This window comes from Cryptotermes secundus, unplaced genomic scaffold (assembly GCF_002891405.2).
Source record: "Cryptotermes secundus unplaced genomic scaffold, Csec_1.0 scaffold63, whole genome shotgun sequence".
NCBI lineage: Eukaryota > Metazoa > Arthropoda > Insecta > Blattodea > Kalotermitidae > Cryptotermes > Cryptotermes secundus.
In genome coordinates, this window is record NW_019725836.1 from 284,451 (window position 1) to 301,378 (window position 16,928).

General features: G+C 43.6%; 1 protein-coding gene across 1 annotated transcript in view; it reads right to left on the reverse strand.

Annotated features, from left to right (window-relative positions):
- Positions 1-12,099, reverse strand: part of LOC111863506 (homeobox protein OTX1 B-like) — a 128,534-nt gene extending 116,435 nt beyond the window's left edge. The window contains exon 1 of the mRNA XM_023849861.2: positions 11,712-12,099. The gene's annotated coding sequence lies outside the window, so the exon portion shown is untranslated. The remainder of the gene's footprint in view (positions 1-11,711) is intronic.
- Between the last annotated feature and the right edge of the window lie 4,829 nt (positions 12,100-16,928).

Sequence of the window (16,928 nt, forward strand, 5' to 3'; positions counted from 1 at the left end):
CGCTAATGTGACGTACAGTGCGAGGCAACGGTTGTAGCTACTCGCTATCAGTGCTGTAACAAGTATAGAAAAGAGGGCTTAAATAGGTCTAACGATAGGACTCCTCTGAAGGGGCATCAGCTCTGTTAAAAGGCCGCTACCTACACAGAACAAAGGCAGACATCCATGTATCTAGTGGGATTCGAACCCAAGATACTAGTGTTTGAGAAGGCGAAGGCATGTCATGCCTCAGACCACGCGGCCACTGTGATCGGCAAGAAATATTAATTGTGAAATACAACTGTAAGCAAGATTGAAAGCGTGTATTCTATAACGTACTAGTACACAGGCTTCACCGCGGCGTTCTTCGCTGCTCTTTTCAGTTCCTTTCGCCCTGTTTATGGGACAGATGAGGAAGTGCATTTATGGGTTCATGCAAAACAGACATTATAGCCAATCAACATGACTTCAAATCAAAACGATTGGATAATGTAAAGCAAAAATCTCTCCTGTCTTATTTTTTAATTGGTTATTTAACGACGCTGCCAATATCTCAGGCTATACAGCGTCAAATGTTCGGATGACAGGGAATAACATACGGGAGTGGTCTCAGTCTAATTCCAGGAATTCTCCCGAATTTCCCTGGAGTTACTGAGGAAAACATCTAAAAGAGTATACGCTCACTCAGAATTAGAGGTGAAATTTTCTGCAGGATCATTATTATACATGGACTGCTTCACTGCCCAGACCTACTGCACTGAGAGGCCTGAAATAGTTGTGACCGATGTGGCTCTTTACGTCTATATTCGGGACGCGCTCAGTTCAACAGGACATCGGCTATTATGACTGAGTTTTCTAGTGGTTTTTCTCAACCTCTCCAGACAAATACCGGGATATCGCTATAAAAATTTCCTTCCAAATTATTTTCAAGTCATTATTCATCTATCATCAAATGATGTGAGGTTATGTAGTTTGGCTACTGGCAGGGCGTCACAAATCACGACAAGAAACAAGGAAACAGAATGTACGTACGGCACCCATCCCCTGATGAGCATTGTCACGTGTAAGGGGTTTGATGTGACTAAAAATAATGGGTTCTGGATTTGATGATCTTTACAGTTACAGTCAATTGTAACAGCTCACATTCAATGGCTTCCTAAGACGCGCTCCATTCCTTACCGGACTATGAGTGCCTCCTCTTCCACTGTCACGAATCTCTCCCGAATGAATTATCCTGAATTCACGAATGAACTCTCTTTATAACCGAAAATAGATCATAATTTCCAGCAGTTCACGTTATTGCGTGCTTATTCGTTGTAACGGAAACGTGTGTTGGGACTTGCTACCTAGCAATGACTCGTTCGTTGCTATTTGTTGCAGTGTAAATGTGATTACAGAGCCGTTGCTCAGCAGTTGACGATTGCTCAACTATTCTGGCCTTCAGCCGTCATGTCGCAGCATATGAGAAGAAAGTGGGGGACATCAGAATAGGACTGAGAGGTCCGCTTTATGAAGCCAGACCTAAGACATTCTCCTGTGTGGTACGGCACTCCACCATCAGCTTCTCAATGGCCAAGATGCCAGCCGCACACAGCAGTCATGGGTCTGTAGAGCAGACACATGGCCATACAGTTCTCGTGCTTTGGCTCTGTTACATTTCCTCGAGCATCAGCCCGTGAATATCAACATCGCGTGACAAACAGGCAGCTACCTTCAACCTAATTTAGATCTAAATCAGCCCATGAGCAGTCAAATTATTCAATAACATAAAAGTAAGCCTCTTTTCTTTAATTATCTCGAAAATTATTAGGCTCCTTTACGTGAGATTCGCGGAACGTCCAGTTGTGTGGTTGTGTGGAAACAGATCCATGTAAATCGAGTCACGTAAGACACGCCATAAAGCCTCGCGACATTGAAGCCTAACACTTAGGGAAAAATAGAGCTCGACATAGTATCTGTTTCATTTTTCTGTGCAACTTTTCTTCTTCGGAACATTCTTCCCCTCAGACAAACATTCAGAGATTTGAGCTCGAGATGCGCACAGCAACACGCGTACAAGTCTTCACGTGAAGTGTCCGGCGTCTGTTTCCACCGAAATCATTCAAAGAAAAACAATTAAAGTTAAATCAAGTTGAGCCTAATCCTCATGAGTCCGTGTTCCAGTTTCATCCTGGAACTGCTGACAGTTGTATAGGGCTCTTACAAATTAACCGTCAGCAGCGGGGACTCTTTACCCTATAATGTAGTATGGACAATTGCCAAAGGCGTTATCCCAGGCTTTTGTGAGCTCACTCAGAACGGGAATAATAATGAAAAATTATGGAAAGTATTGTATACTGAATTCCTAGAAATTCGGCAGAAGAACTAACGGATCGCAGGATAAATTCCATTCATGGCCTTATGGAAATCAAACCGTATTTCTGATTTATATGGTTGCAAATTGAAATTTTCCGACAGAAATTGTCCGAATTTGAATACCTGTAACGGTGTAAGTGCTGACACTACTTCACAGACAAACGGAGAGACGGACGTGCAGATACGGCCTGTCCATAAGGAGTACTTCCTTTAGATTGACAGAAAGGAGAATGCATGAAATCCCGTCCTTACCTCAAAGGAAACACATCACGTCTCCGCTACAGAGCCCAACCGGTTAATGCTGTTTGGGGATAACAATTGCTGATTATTGTGAGAACCATACACAACACACAGATACACTTCCAAATAATATATAAGAATTCAGTCCGTACTTTATAGGAAACACATTACGTCTCCGCTACAAAGCCCAGCCGGTTAATGGTGTTTTGGGAAACAGTCGCTGTTTATTGTGAGAATCATACGGAACACACAAATACAGTTCCAAGTACGTAAAATATAATAATTCAGTCAGTGCCTTAAAGGAAACAAATTACGTCTCCGCTACCAAGCCAGGCGGTTAATGCTGTTTAGGGAAACAGTCGCTGTTTATTGTGAGAACAATACGGAAGATACAATCACTGTGCTTTAAAAGATAAACGCATAATAGCACTTTTTAATTTTTTTTTAAATTCACTTAGTGGGGGAAGGGGGGGATCCAACGGGTCTACTCGGCACGGCGGCCACTGATTGGCCTATTGAAGCCTGCTACGGGTAATTACGATGATGGTGAATCTGGTGGAATGAAGATTGGCAGGGGAAACCAAAGTACTCTGAGAAAACCCACCTCAGCGCCTCTTTGTCCACCACAAATGTCACTTGACCAGACCCGGAATGGAACCCGGGCTGCCGCGGTGTGATAATATTAGCACCTACGTGAAATTGCAAAGTCCTAATTCGACTTCAGATCAAGGGGATGGCCCAGTTCTTATACTGACTGGACCACAAATGGCTGGCCTTGCTTCGGTTACCCGCCAGCGTTTAGACAGGCTCTGGGGCCCACACCTAAACAAAGGGTACCGGTTGTATTTTGGGTGGGGGGGGGTTAGCGGCCTAGGGGTGGATCTGATCACGCGCCTCCAACTAGTGCCTTTAATAATTCATGGCGCTATATCTGCACTCCCCTATAAATATTAATGGTCTGGTGCTTATTTAAGCACAGGGATAAGTTTATCATTTAATAATATTCCCGAGTATAAGACAATTTGCAAGTGAACCTTCTTACATTAATATCGACACAAAAAGCTTCGGCGCTTTACCCCCCACTTAACAGCGGACAGTCACCCTTCAGCGGGAGATGGGCCATCAGCATTTGATTACTTTGCTAGAAAACATCCTTCTGCAGCAAATGTCTTCTCCCAAAGCTCAATAAACGTAGCGTCATACTTTCACACACTTGATAACAATTATCGATTAGCTGCTTAACATTTCGAGGTACAGTGGTAACTACAAGATTTTTCTCCATCCCACAGCTTCCAGACCGGCTCTGGGGCTCACCCAGCTTTCTATCCAATGTGTACCGGGGCTAAAACGACAGGGGCGTGAAGCTGACCACTCACCCACCATACGCCTTCATGGTGTACTACTTAATTAGTTAAGCACCTTGGACTTGAGGGACAGCAGCCCGCCGCGTGCGAACATCGGATAGTTTTGCAGTAAAACAGACCTACGCCCATTCCGGCAGGACTCGATACCCTTACGAGGGTACCTCATTAATTGGCGAGCCTATATAGTTCAGTCGGTATAGCAACTTGGCTAAAGGCTGGACGGCCGAGGAGTCAGACTTCGATTCTCGGTGGAGGCAAGATATTTTTCTCGTCTCCATAAATTCCAGAGCAGAAGTCAGTCCTCATAGGTAAAGGTTACCGAGAGCTGTTTCCCTTGATTGAAACGGGAGAGACGCGATGCTGACCACTCACATCCATCCAGTACCCAGGTTAAGAATGGTCGAGTTACACCTCCGCTCCCCCATACGTCTTCGTGGCGTGGTCTTAATTAGTTAAGTGTAGGCGCAACTTTGTCTCTAACTTTACGTCATCAATGGCGCAAAAAATACAAGAAATTTAATAGTCTGTAATCTTTCACAAATTTTAGGATGGACCCTCCATTTTCTTCGTGTCTTATGTAGAGGTAAAAGCGCAGATAAACGGGCTTGATCCGCGGAATCCGTTCCCGTCTGCGTGGCGCTCTTGCGCGTGGCCACCGCGTCACCTTGCCTCGCGGGCCGCATAGAGCATTAGCCTGACCGGAAGGCGAGATATCTTCTAGTTTCCTGGGCGCCATTTATGGTCAATGACTGAACCCACCGAGCCCGTGGGGACCAAAACTAACTTCCTGTACCTTCCGTCCAGCAAAAAGTAAAGTTTCCTTTCGCTTAATTAACTAAGCACTATGTCATGAAGACATATTCGGGAGTTGCGATACAGCCTCACCTTTCTTGACTTCGACACTAGATGGAGGTGAGTGGCCAGTATCACGCCCCGGTCGCTTTAACCCCGGGGAAATAACTCCTGGTTCTCATTAGATTAGAGGTCGGGTCGACTTCAGAGTCGGCCTGGAGGCTACATCTTCTGTCCAGTTTAGAGCATGAAGACTGTAAATAATACGTAAGTGCAAGTTGTGGGTAATTTTGTATTATGCCGCCATGCAGTTTGGTACCCGCCTTTGAAGTGAGGGCATTGTATCCACCGGAACACGTTTTCCGCGGGTGTGTTCCCTCACGGAACGCAGTTTCATGGCTAAATCTTCCTACCTTCTCAGGATGAAAAATTAAATTAATGGGCAGATATTTCTCAGTCGATACATGTGTCTCATACAAATTTTATTGTTTACGTGTGATACAGCAAGCACTGTTTCATTAATCTATTAACCATCATCAGCAATTTTATCAGAGTCGTTGCTTTGTTCAACGTCTGCTCCATAAGAATAACCTGACCCTCTCCTGGATGAGATTGGGCTGTTTATCTTCTTAGCGGTAACGTTTACGTGTTTGTGAACAATACTATTTTCCTTAATCATATTTTATAATGGTTCATTATTCACATTAAAGTATTTAATCTAAGCAATAGGTGTGTGTATATATATATATATACGTATATTTTTATTTTTTAGCAGCATATTGGCTGACAAATTCGAACTCTGAATTTTGTTATCGTCCAATTGTCTTGGTTTAGCTCGGTTCGTTTCTGTGTGTACGTGTATTCGTGCTTAATTCATAATTGACCCTTGGACTGTTGTGTCAGCATGTAAATAAATACAGAAATGATTAATAAATGTCATTATATATTTTTCATTTATCAATGGCTCTACAGCCCTTTGTTGGGCCCTGGCTTCTTCTTCAGTTCCGTAATCAACCCGCCGCAAGGCCGCTACTTACATACAGGGCAAAACAAACAGAGAATAAAAGCACCCATAAACATCCGTGCCTCGACTGGAATTTGAACCACGATCCCAGCGTCCCAGCTAGCGAAGACAGTTCATGCCATTGTGATCGGCATTATTATAGACTTACATATTTAAAATTAAAATCATTTTCTCTTTTGCTGTCATATTTCATAGCAGCCACGGTTTTCCGACTCGTTAGAGTAAACGTATATACTTTGCTCATTTTAATTGTTGATTATAAGTCTGAATTGTGTTAATGGAATTATTATTATTATTTATTTTCCCCAAAGGAGTGTGGGTAAGGACATGAAACTAATACTGAGAAGACTACGGGTATATCCTTTTTAGTAAAACTAAGCCAGGATAGCTCGGTCGGTAGAGCGACGGACCACTGGCTGGACGGTCAGGGTTCGATTCCCGGCACTGCAAGATTTTTCTCTTATCCACAGCGTCCAGACTGGCTCTGAGGCCCACCCAGCCTCCAATACAAAGGGTACCGGGGGTAGAGCGGCAGGGGTGTAAAGCTCACCACTCACCTCCATCTAGTACCGAAGTGAAGAAAGGTGGAGCTATACCTTCACCCCCATACACCTTCGTGGCATAAGAGTGTATGTATGTATGTATGTATGTATGTATGTATGAAGGGGTAGGCCTTCTCGGCCCTTGCACTTAGACCTCAGTGGTCCATTGTGCTTCCCCTTTTTTTAATTATTCCCTCAGCAACCCCACGCTTCGGATGAAGCGCAGGATTTTGGAAGTGGGGGCGTCGAAATAGTCACTTGGTTCACTGACCCAAGTGACGTAGTCTTAAAGGAGCTAAAGCCTCACAAGCCCTTTTTGGAAACTCGGCCGCCAGCCCCGGAGGTTCACGCTAATGCAGACCCTCCAGGACTGTCGTTGCCCAGCAGGACCACGAGGAGGTGCTCCAAAGCTGTGTCTCAACGCATCCCTGGTCTATGATACGTCCCCACCAAGACACAGCCACCCTGCCGGGATAGGGTTTAACTAATTAAACGCAGGGACAACTTTACCTTTAGTTAATTGTTATTATCATTGTTTGGAAAGCTTAGAAATGTGGTGTTGGAGAAGGATGGAGAAGATCAGTTGGACCGATTATGTGATAAATGAAGAAGTGTTATTTAGAGTCAGTGAGCAGAGGAATATCCTACACGAAGTAAGAAAACGGAAGGCTAATTAGATTGGTCATATCTTACGCGGTACCTGCCTTCTAAAAGAAGTTATTGAAGGAAAGATAGAGGGGCGGATAGAAGTGACCAGAAGACGAGGAAGAAGACGAGGAAGAAGACGTAAGAAGATGCTGGATGACCTTGGGGACAGAAGAGGATATTTTCATTTGAAGGAGAAAGCTCTAGATCGCATCAAGTGGAGGAACTGTTTTGGAAGAGACTGTGGCCCTGTCGTCTTCACAGATTACTGATGAATGAAATGAATTATAATTGTTGAGATGAAACAACGTGACGCAGCCCGCTGCTGATGTGGCTGTTGTTCCTGGTTTGAACTGTTGCATGAAGCCGTCAAGCTGAGGCGTCTAGAGATCCTCTGCTACTGGGGTCACATGGGGTCTATACAGCAGGGTTTTGCCCGAGCCAGATTTCAGTCCAGCAACGTTTCTCGCTCGTCTGCAACTTCGCCCACTGTTGCACGCTGTTCAGTGCGATACCGTTGCTACAGCTACAGAAGTTAACTACGAGAAATCTATATGACTCCGTTATTGTAAACGTAAATTTGTCCAGGTACTTAATTAAGGACCAAGGCATGAAAACGTATGGGGGATTGAAGGTACACCTCCACCATCTTGACCTCGCCACTAGTTTCGCTCCCCGGCCGCTTAGCCCCCGGTACATATTTTTTTCGAGTAAAATTTAGGAAAACTAGAGCACAGATTGTTATGTTCAGCAGACTTATAACGTAACTTTTACTGTTCACATTACAATTGAACAAGACTTGTACTGAGCTTCACGCCCCGGCCGCTTTTTTCGAAGGGAAATAGCTGCCGGTACTAATTGTGGGTGGGCCCCAGACAGGTCTGGACGCCAAGGAGAAGGAAAAAGCTCTTGTCTCCTGCCAGGAATCGAGTGCCGATTCATGGGTGTACAACTAGTAGCGAGTCGCCGTACCGACTGACCTAACCCGGATCTGATCTTACTGTGCAGTTTTGGACATAAGTATAGTTGAGGGGTTAAACTGGCTTAGCGCTATAAGAAAGCAACGAATTGGCTACAGTGTTACGGATGGCGCGTTGAGAGTTGGGCTTCGGAGAATTTATTTGTGGTTTGTTTAAAGATGATGTTAGTAACTCAAGATTAGGTAACGTCGGATGGTAGATCAAGAGTCAATGATGAAATAAAAAAATATGAATGGAAGTGGCCGTCGCCAGATTTATAACACACATCCAAGCATTTTGGTTGGATGATATGAAACCTCTCACTGAGACATGTTCAGAAGGTGCGACGTTCGAATCCGCCGGATTTCCATCTTTTCCCGTTAAATTCTCCGTGGTTTCCTCAGTTACCTAAGGTAAATATCGCGATATTATATATATAGATATTGGACCTAAATTACGTCATGACCATTTCATTTGCAAACCCTTTATAACTCAGTATTAATGATCAACCAATTATTCGATTCTACAATGTCTGAGTTAGTTACAGCGCGGCCTCCATGCCAAGATTCGAAACCGGGACCTACCGAATGCGGAGCAGGCGTGATAACACCCGTGGATCGCAACCTCTCGTTGAAGTTTCAGATCAAAGTGGTATAAATGTCTCAATGGCCGATTTATTTGTGGAACCCAAACTGACGGCTTTGTTAGGAACACCAGGAACGCGAGTCACTTGCATTAACGCGGTTCGAACTGAAATCCTTCCAACGCGGTATAGTTCAGATGTACATAACCAACAAAAAGAACTGAGTGAACGGGTCGCGGCTGTGGGACTATCAGTAAATTACTGAGAAGGCTCAGCTGTTTGTGTCTAATGCGTTCTTTAGTCGCATTCGCATCCATGCGAACCGTCAGTCCGTCTTGCTGTAGGCTTGCACGTGAAAGAACTTGAGAAGCATCAACAAATTTTCATGAAAATTACTTTTGGCGAGTTTCACTAAACACTCCCGACACATTCCAAATTCGGTAAAAATCGGCCAGCAATACCGGACACTTCACACGAAGACTTCTGCGCATTTGTGCTCGCGCATCTCGAGACCAACTCACCGAAAGCTCATTGCAGAAAGAATTTTATCGAGTAAAATTTAGGGGAAATGGAGCATATATTTCTATATCCAGTAGACTTATAAAGTGTTTCTTACGAATTACACCACAATTAAACAGAACTGTCGTTACGCCATGCGTGAATTTCCTAACTTGTTTACTCACCACTCAACAGCGGCCTTCCGGACGCAAACAAAGATTTCCAGACAATCTACAACGGTTTTCCGAAGACATGCAAAGAGATTCTCTGTCTCTCTGTCTGTCTCTCTGTCTATCTCTCTCTCTCTCTCTCCTGTTGCTCTCACTTTGGCGCACAGGCCATCCGTGAAGAACTTTGTTTCACTTCAGTTTCTTAATCCTAAGACAGTCGATATGAATCCTTGGACGGGGGATCAGCCGTTAACTATACGGAACAAAACAAACACAGAATAAAAGCAGACAGACATCCATGCCTTGAGTGGGATTCGAACGCACGATCCCAGTGTTGGGGCGGGCGAAGACAGTTCTTGCTTTAGACCGCTCGGCCACTGTGTCAGCTAAGGCAAAGATTACTAAACACATCATAGTGCGTTTCCGAACAAGCAAAGATAACAGAAAAATTACCAGATAATCAGCAATTGTTTTCCGAACACGTGCGAAGATTATCGAAGTCTCCTATTGCCGGTATAGCGAACTACTGGCTGGACGACCGTTGGGTCGGAGTTCGTGTACCGGTAGGGTCAAGAATTTTCTTTTCTCTACGTTGTCCAGACTGGTTATGGAGCCCATCCAGCCTCCTATCCAATGGGTGCGGAGGGATATTTCCCCGGGGGTAAAACGGCCGGGGCTTGAGGCTGACCACTCACCTCCAAATAATGCCGAGGTCAAGAAATCATGAATCTATACATTCACTCCTCCATACGTCTTCATGGCGTAGTGCTTAATAGCGGTAGTTAGGCGCAGGGTGAAATCTAAATTGCCTATTGCCGGAAGTGACTAAATAAATATTCTTCCCAACTGCGTGTATGTACAGTTTTGTTGATCTTAGTGCCCGTGCGGTCTAGGCACTAACTATCTTCGCCCGCTCGAACACTGGGATCGTAAGTTCGAATCCCACCCGAGGCATGATGTCTGTGTGCTTTCATTCTGTTTTTGTGTTGTTCTATGTATAGGTAGCGAACTTGTGACGGGCTGATCCCCTGTTCAAGGAGTCCTGCCGACTGTGTATAGATTAAGAAATTGAAAAAGCTGCCAAGGTCCACAAGGGCTGTAGAGCCATGGATGGAATGATATAAGACAGACAGACAGACAGATACGTGCTACTAAAACTGGTACGTTATTCCCTTCGAGATAACTAAACAAACAGAGCGAACGCACTGCAATTGTTACGCTGTCCATTAACGAACTTGTTCTTAGCTACGGGAGTGGGGACCACTCGGTACTACTCTCAAATGTGCCTACCTCACCGGCCTGTGTTGTTACACGAGTGCGCAGCGGGGAAATCGAAATACTCAGACAATGGGAAAGAAAAATCCTTCCGCAACACCAATTTGTCTACCATAAATCCAACGTGGGCTACACAGAGAGCGAGCGCTGATTCTCTCGCATTTCCCTGGCTTCTCATATAAGCTCGATGCATCACATTCGCTTAGATGAGTGAACTGAAATGAATAGTTTACTTGAGACTATCGACAATATAAATAGGCGAAAATTAATGAAATTCTTATAAAGTCAATTTTAATGATGGAAATATTTCGATTTTGCTCCAGCCGGAGGCCCGTTTTTCGAATCTCGTTGCGTTTAGGATGTTTCGGCATATATTCATTTTGGTCCGCTAGCTGTACTCAGAAGTACGGTTTCACTAATATCGGGAAAGCAGTTTGAGACCAAACACTGCCTATGCAGTCTCATTTAGGGAAATTGTCTCCATAAATTGCTGTAATGTAATCAAAATCGTTGGAGCCGTTTTCCAGGGAATCGCCACTCTGTTTCTTGCGGACCGTCTGAAGTTCCCGCCCTCCTAAATCTTGGGGCCAGCGAGTTCAAATTCACCCCGCGCTGGCCTGTGACGGACATGTTCTTTGTTAGCGACTGTAAATACAATCCATGGAATTACTCAGGACAGCTGAATACGTGCAAATCCGTCAACATATCAAAATCTGTTTTTTTTTACCGCCACAGCACTGTCTCTCACTGCGTGAGGGCTATGCGAGCAAATGCATCACGTCATATCGCTGTTTGGGTACCGGTTTCAGTACCGGTACGTGTGGGGCGAAACCTGCCGTTAAATTATCACGATTGATGTCGAGAATTCTGTCGATAATTGGGGTCAGATAAGTCAAGAATCTGTCCCACACACATTTCTATTTTTTTTTTTTTTTTGAAAATGAAAATTGGAAAAGAATTGAGCGTAACCTACCCCAACATTATTTCACAAAGACCTATGGCTCTAGGAGTGTCCGTAATCACATTCTTAAATTGCCTGTTTAAACGTCAGTTTGTAAGCAAATTTTTTGCACACCCCTTCACCCTCTCCACAGGGAGGAAATGGTGTGGGCAGCTAGGGATCTAAAGTATGAAAACTGCAAAGGTCTTAATCCGCAACAAATAACTGCTTAAAATATTCAAGCGTCTTCATGTTCTGCTACTTGACGAAACTGAACACAAACCTAGGCTATCGAGTAGCGTAGTGGACCAGAACTGGAGAACACATGGTTAGAATATTTCTTACCTGTTTGGCTGCAGACGGTACCTTGCTCGAATTAACCAACACAGGTGGAACTTGTCACAAAAAAAACAAAAGACGTAACGCGTCTTGTGTCAGACTATCACCAGAAAGCGTAAAATGAAATTATCTTTTAACCAGAATGAACAAGGCTCCTGCATGCGATGTCGAACACTTTCAAATAAGTTGCCTTTAATCACTTAACTATTCACTTATCCATGTTCATTATACATGAACAAATATATTGTATAACTACACATTTATTTACAAATATATCCATTTAACAACTGCCAGAAACTAAAAACCACTACATAACCAAGATTTCCACTATTTCGTGCATGGCACGCAGTGAACAGTTGTTTCCAAAGCTGGCCGTGTAGGGTTCGCTAGAGACGGTAGGGCGCCGCACAGTTTTTACTTTAGATGCGGTTAAAAGCTGTTGGGACGCAATCAGATTCATCATGGCGGCCTGCGTAACGTTCCTATTGGCTGTCTGCTTTTAAGCTGGGTCCGAATGACGAGAACAGAAGGCGGAGTCGAGGTAACCCTCGTGTTGGGAGCGTGTGATAGGCATATATTTTGTGTTCCTAATATTCGCTACGCCGCTGGTAGGTTCCTTCTTATACTTCTGTGTGTTATACCGAGAGAATTGAATATAAGGCCTCCCCCTTCCCGCCGTCGTCTGTGCCCCTAACGTAACAAACGAGATTACAGTAGTGGAGGGGGTAGCAAGTTTTGCATTGTTTCCATAGCACAAATGAAACCCATTCAGTTCCCTGATCGTTACAACTGAAAATTCTGCGCGATCAATATGTAAAAGCCTTCAGTACTGGCCACAGTTTCAAAATTTCAGGCCTGTTGGGTTTGAGGTTCTTACCGCAGTGAGGACGCGCAGTCCAGCAAAATTCGACTGACCGTCCTCTGGTTACTGCTTGCGTCTTTCTGGATGGTTCATTTGGTTTACTCTTGAAACCCTGAAGATGGAGTAAGCGAACTCCTGCCTTACTACACGGTGTCACGCTCCGCTTTACAGGTTACTTAGCGACAAGGGCTGTACAGCTTAAGAATGATGGAACCAAATTTAATGATGAATTGGCAACGACGAGGAAGGAGACGGCTGTTAAGTAACTTGAGGTAGGGCACGACTCCAATTTTCTGATTTGGCTCGATTTCTTCTTTAAACAGTTAAATTTTAAGAACATCACTTAAACAGTTTTAATTTTTCGTCTATATTGGACACTGTAATTAACCATCTGCACACGATTTGCTTGCTGCTGTTGCGAACCAATTCGTGCAGATATTCTTATCTTACTTGTGTTATCCCACCGCCCTTCAGTTCAGCTTAGGGAGGATAATCGGGATTTCACTCTACTCCACAGGCATTTGTCCAGAGGGACTGCAGAAAACCACTAAGAAACGTCACTCATGATAGACTACGATAGTCGATTAACTTCTTAAACCACTGTAACAATAAATATGATAATAAATAAACGAGAGATGGGGTTTGTTATGGCGATGATTTTGAAGATACTGTTTTCAGGGATGTGACATGTGGTCTGGTAAATATTTACCACAGATTCGGAGGAACCTACTTCGTGCTTCTTCGGGGTAGAAGATGTATGGGAGGGAAGGAAAGAAATGGAGCGCAGACTTGCATGGTTTCATAATTAATATTCATAACGATACACATTTCGTCTCCTTAAGTTTCCATTCCAAATCCCTGAAATCACGAACATGTAGACTAATTGCTATAAAGATTTTTGTATTAATTTAATTTAAACCACCTACCTTAACACCCAAGAACTCCGCATTCTGTGAGGTATGAACTGAATTCTTATATAGGATGTCCGGATGAAAGGTATCCAAAATAAAGAACTTATATCTCGGAAACTAATTGTTATACACGTATCCGGTTTAAGCCAACGGAAAGGAAAACTCTGAAAGTTTGTTTCATTCCCCGGCTTACGCGAATACGCCGCCACAGTTTCGCCACCATGTTAGGAATCACCTGGACAGAGAGATGAATGGGATATGAATTGGCAGAAGTGAACCAATCGCTTGGCCTCCTAGGTCGCTAGAGCTAACCGCAGTGGATTTTTTCTTGTGGGGTTATGTGAAAAATATTGTCTACCGGGTTAAGCTCAACGACCTTCAATACCTGAAAGCCAGCATAAGGGACGCTGTGGCTATGGTAACACCAAACATGCTTCAAGCCTGGATATTTGCCGTACCACCAAGGGAGCCCACATTTAAATTTATTGAGAAAGTTATATACGCAGAAAAAAGCTTCGATAGTTTCATTTTGTAATGGTGTAACCCATTAATGTGTATAATAAATTCTTTCTGAGATATAAAGATTTTATTTTGGATGGCTTTCATCCGGGCATTCTGTATACTATTGGGAAGTGTAACTGTGTGTTCCGTATGGTTCTCACAGTAAACAGAGATTTTTTTTCCCTAACGACATTAACCGGTTGGGCTTCGTAGCGGAGACGTAATGTGTTTCTTGTGAGGTACGGACTGAATTCTTATATACTATTTGGAAGTGTATCTGTGTGTTCCGTATGGTTCTCACAATAAACAGCGACTGTTTCCCTAAATAACATTAATCGGTTGCTTTGTAGCGGAAACGTAATATGTTTCCTGTGAGGTACGGACTGAATTCTTATATATTATTTAGAAGTGTACTGTGTGTTCCGTATGGTTCTCACAATAAACAGCGACTGTTTTCCTAAACAGCATTAACCGACAGGGCTTTGTAGCGGAGACGTAATGCGTTTCTTCTTAGGTACGGACGGGGTATTTATATATATAAGTGAAGAGTGTTGCCTTTACGCTAACCGGCTCGGTGATCCAGTACTTTATGTAATTGCAGTTTTTAAGTTTGACTTTATTTACAGCCTTCGGAGTAGTTCGTGTTGTTAAAAAAGGAAAGATATATTCTATAGAATTATAATTAGACCTAATTCAGATCGGAGATCAAACATAAGGGATACTTTGAATTTTAAAAGCAAATCCATTCAAACTCTCCTTCAGAACTGCCGGTACGTGGAATATCATCCCTCGTTACTTTAACCTAACAGAAATTTCGTGTGACGGATTTCACTCCTCCGACAGCAATATTTTTACTAATATTTTTGTGAAGTAACTTTGGCATCTTTGCGCTGGGGCACCTCAACCAACCAGTCCCTTCTCTTGCTCTTAGTGCAGGCGGAGGCTTTGATCGATTTCATCAGTCACTCCAGGCGAATTCTGCGAGACCAGGTGCAACTTTTTCTTATTATTATCTCAGCAACGTTTCTGTTTTCCTCGGCCTACGAATGAAAACCGCCCACCCTCTTCTTATAACAATTTTTCCTTTTCGAGTTCTTGACAGGGTTTTCTTTTCTCCCTGAAGTCTTCTACTTCCTAAATGAACTATCTTTTTCTGGGTCATCCCGTACGTCTCTTTCCTTTAAATTCCAATTCTAATCCCCATCTCAGATCTATTTTATCCATTCTTTTTACATAGCCACACTATTGCTATAGTTGGAATTTTGTTGCCGGCAAAGGGCGGCCGGCTGTCGCGGAAACTGACCTCACCGCCATCTGTGAGCCGACTGTCTAGAATATGTGGAAGCCTCGGCGTCTCACAGCTTTGTGGGCCTCCACGGCCTGTTACAAAGATAGCTGTACCTTTTATTTATCTCTCTTCTTCTTCTTCCTCTCCTCCTCCTCCTCCTCCTCCTCCTTCTTCTTCTTCTTCTTCTTCTTCTTCTAATTCTGTTAACTTATTTGGATTATAACTTCTTTTCGATCATACATACACGCATATATATATATATATATATCGGTCCCTTGTTACTTTCAAGACAATACTCTCAAGGATTTGGTACCCACTGCTTGAATATCGCCCATGTTCCCCTTCGTAGGGATCACTATTTCGACGATGTGTTAGTACCGTTTAATCATGTTACAGATGATCAATGTCCTACTACATTTAATGATGGATACCGTTATGTAGAAATAAGTTGTGGCATATTTGCTCAAGGAAAGAACTATAGAGCCAGCAGAGGCAACCGTTACTAGGAAATGGCTCTGCGTACACGGCCGCTACTAGCCAATAGATTCGTAACAAGCAACAATGGAGTAATTGGGAAGCGATGTTCCCCCAAGCGATCAGTGCGATAACTACGTGACGCTACAACAGAACTCTTGGGAGAAGTGTTTTCTGTGCGGTCCATGCCGAGATGATATAAGCAGTATAATTCTAGAGTTTAGTTAGTTGTGAGACAGTCGTCGACGAATAAGGACATAAACACGGAAGCTGAGGAGGCTACGGCGTTAGTAGCCGTTACCAGGCGACAACCGGTGAAGGTATGGCAGACTGAGAAGTATTTGTGGGTGCTGTAGTGAAGAGCAGAGTGTGTGAATTAGCGAAGTTATTCGTCGTTACGATCTGTAGGTCAATAAATCCAATTACTAATCCAAACCCCGTCTATAGTCACATATAGACGTGAGAGTATCCTGCCGCTCTCAATGGCCACGCGATCTGACTTGGGTACAAAATTCGAATTAACGAGCATTACAATCGTTGAGCTGAAATTCTGCTCGAGACATAGAAGTATATCTTCGTCTTGCCCTGTGAAGGTGGCAGCCTTGCGATTAGGTCGATCCAACATCAAGCAGTCCTACCAATATTTATACTTTCCGAAATTTATTCTCAATTGGAGCACGCCAGGAGAAAATAACAGACCCATAAATCTGGAGAAGAGGAAATGCTTTGTGGTTACAATTCATATTATCTCCACCCTCTGCGACATGATCTAGCTTGTTTGTGTACTCCCTTCCGAGCCGAAAGTCACCGTGTTGACTCAAAATATTACAGATCAGAGCACTCACTCGATACTGACCCGGTGCGTCTTGTTCTACCAAACTTTGTTCTAAGCAAGGAAACACGCAGAACCAACCAGAGGAAATTAAAGCAACATATTCAACAAACATAAACCAAACACGTGGTTAGACATAAAGGCAAGGCGTAACATAACATGAATGAAAGCAAAGTGACCCTTTAAACACACCTTGCACACCTGCTGATGGCCGGCTGGGCCGAAACCTGTTGCGAAATAAAGCAGACAGGAGAAACATCAAATCCTGGCGGATTTTGACAGAGTTGCACAAGGACGGGTAAGACTCAGATCATTACTCAAGTTTAAAGGCTATTTATAATGACTTCTAGATCAT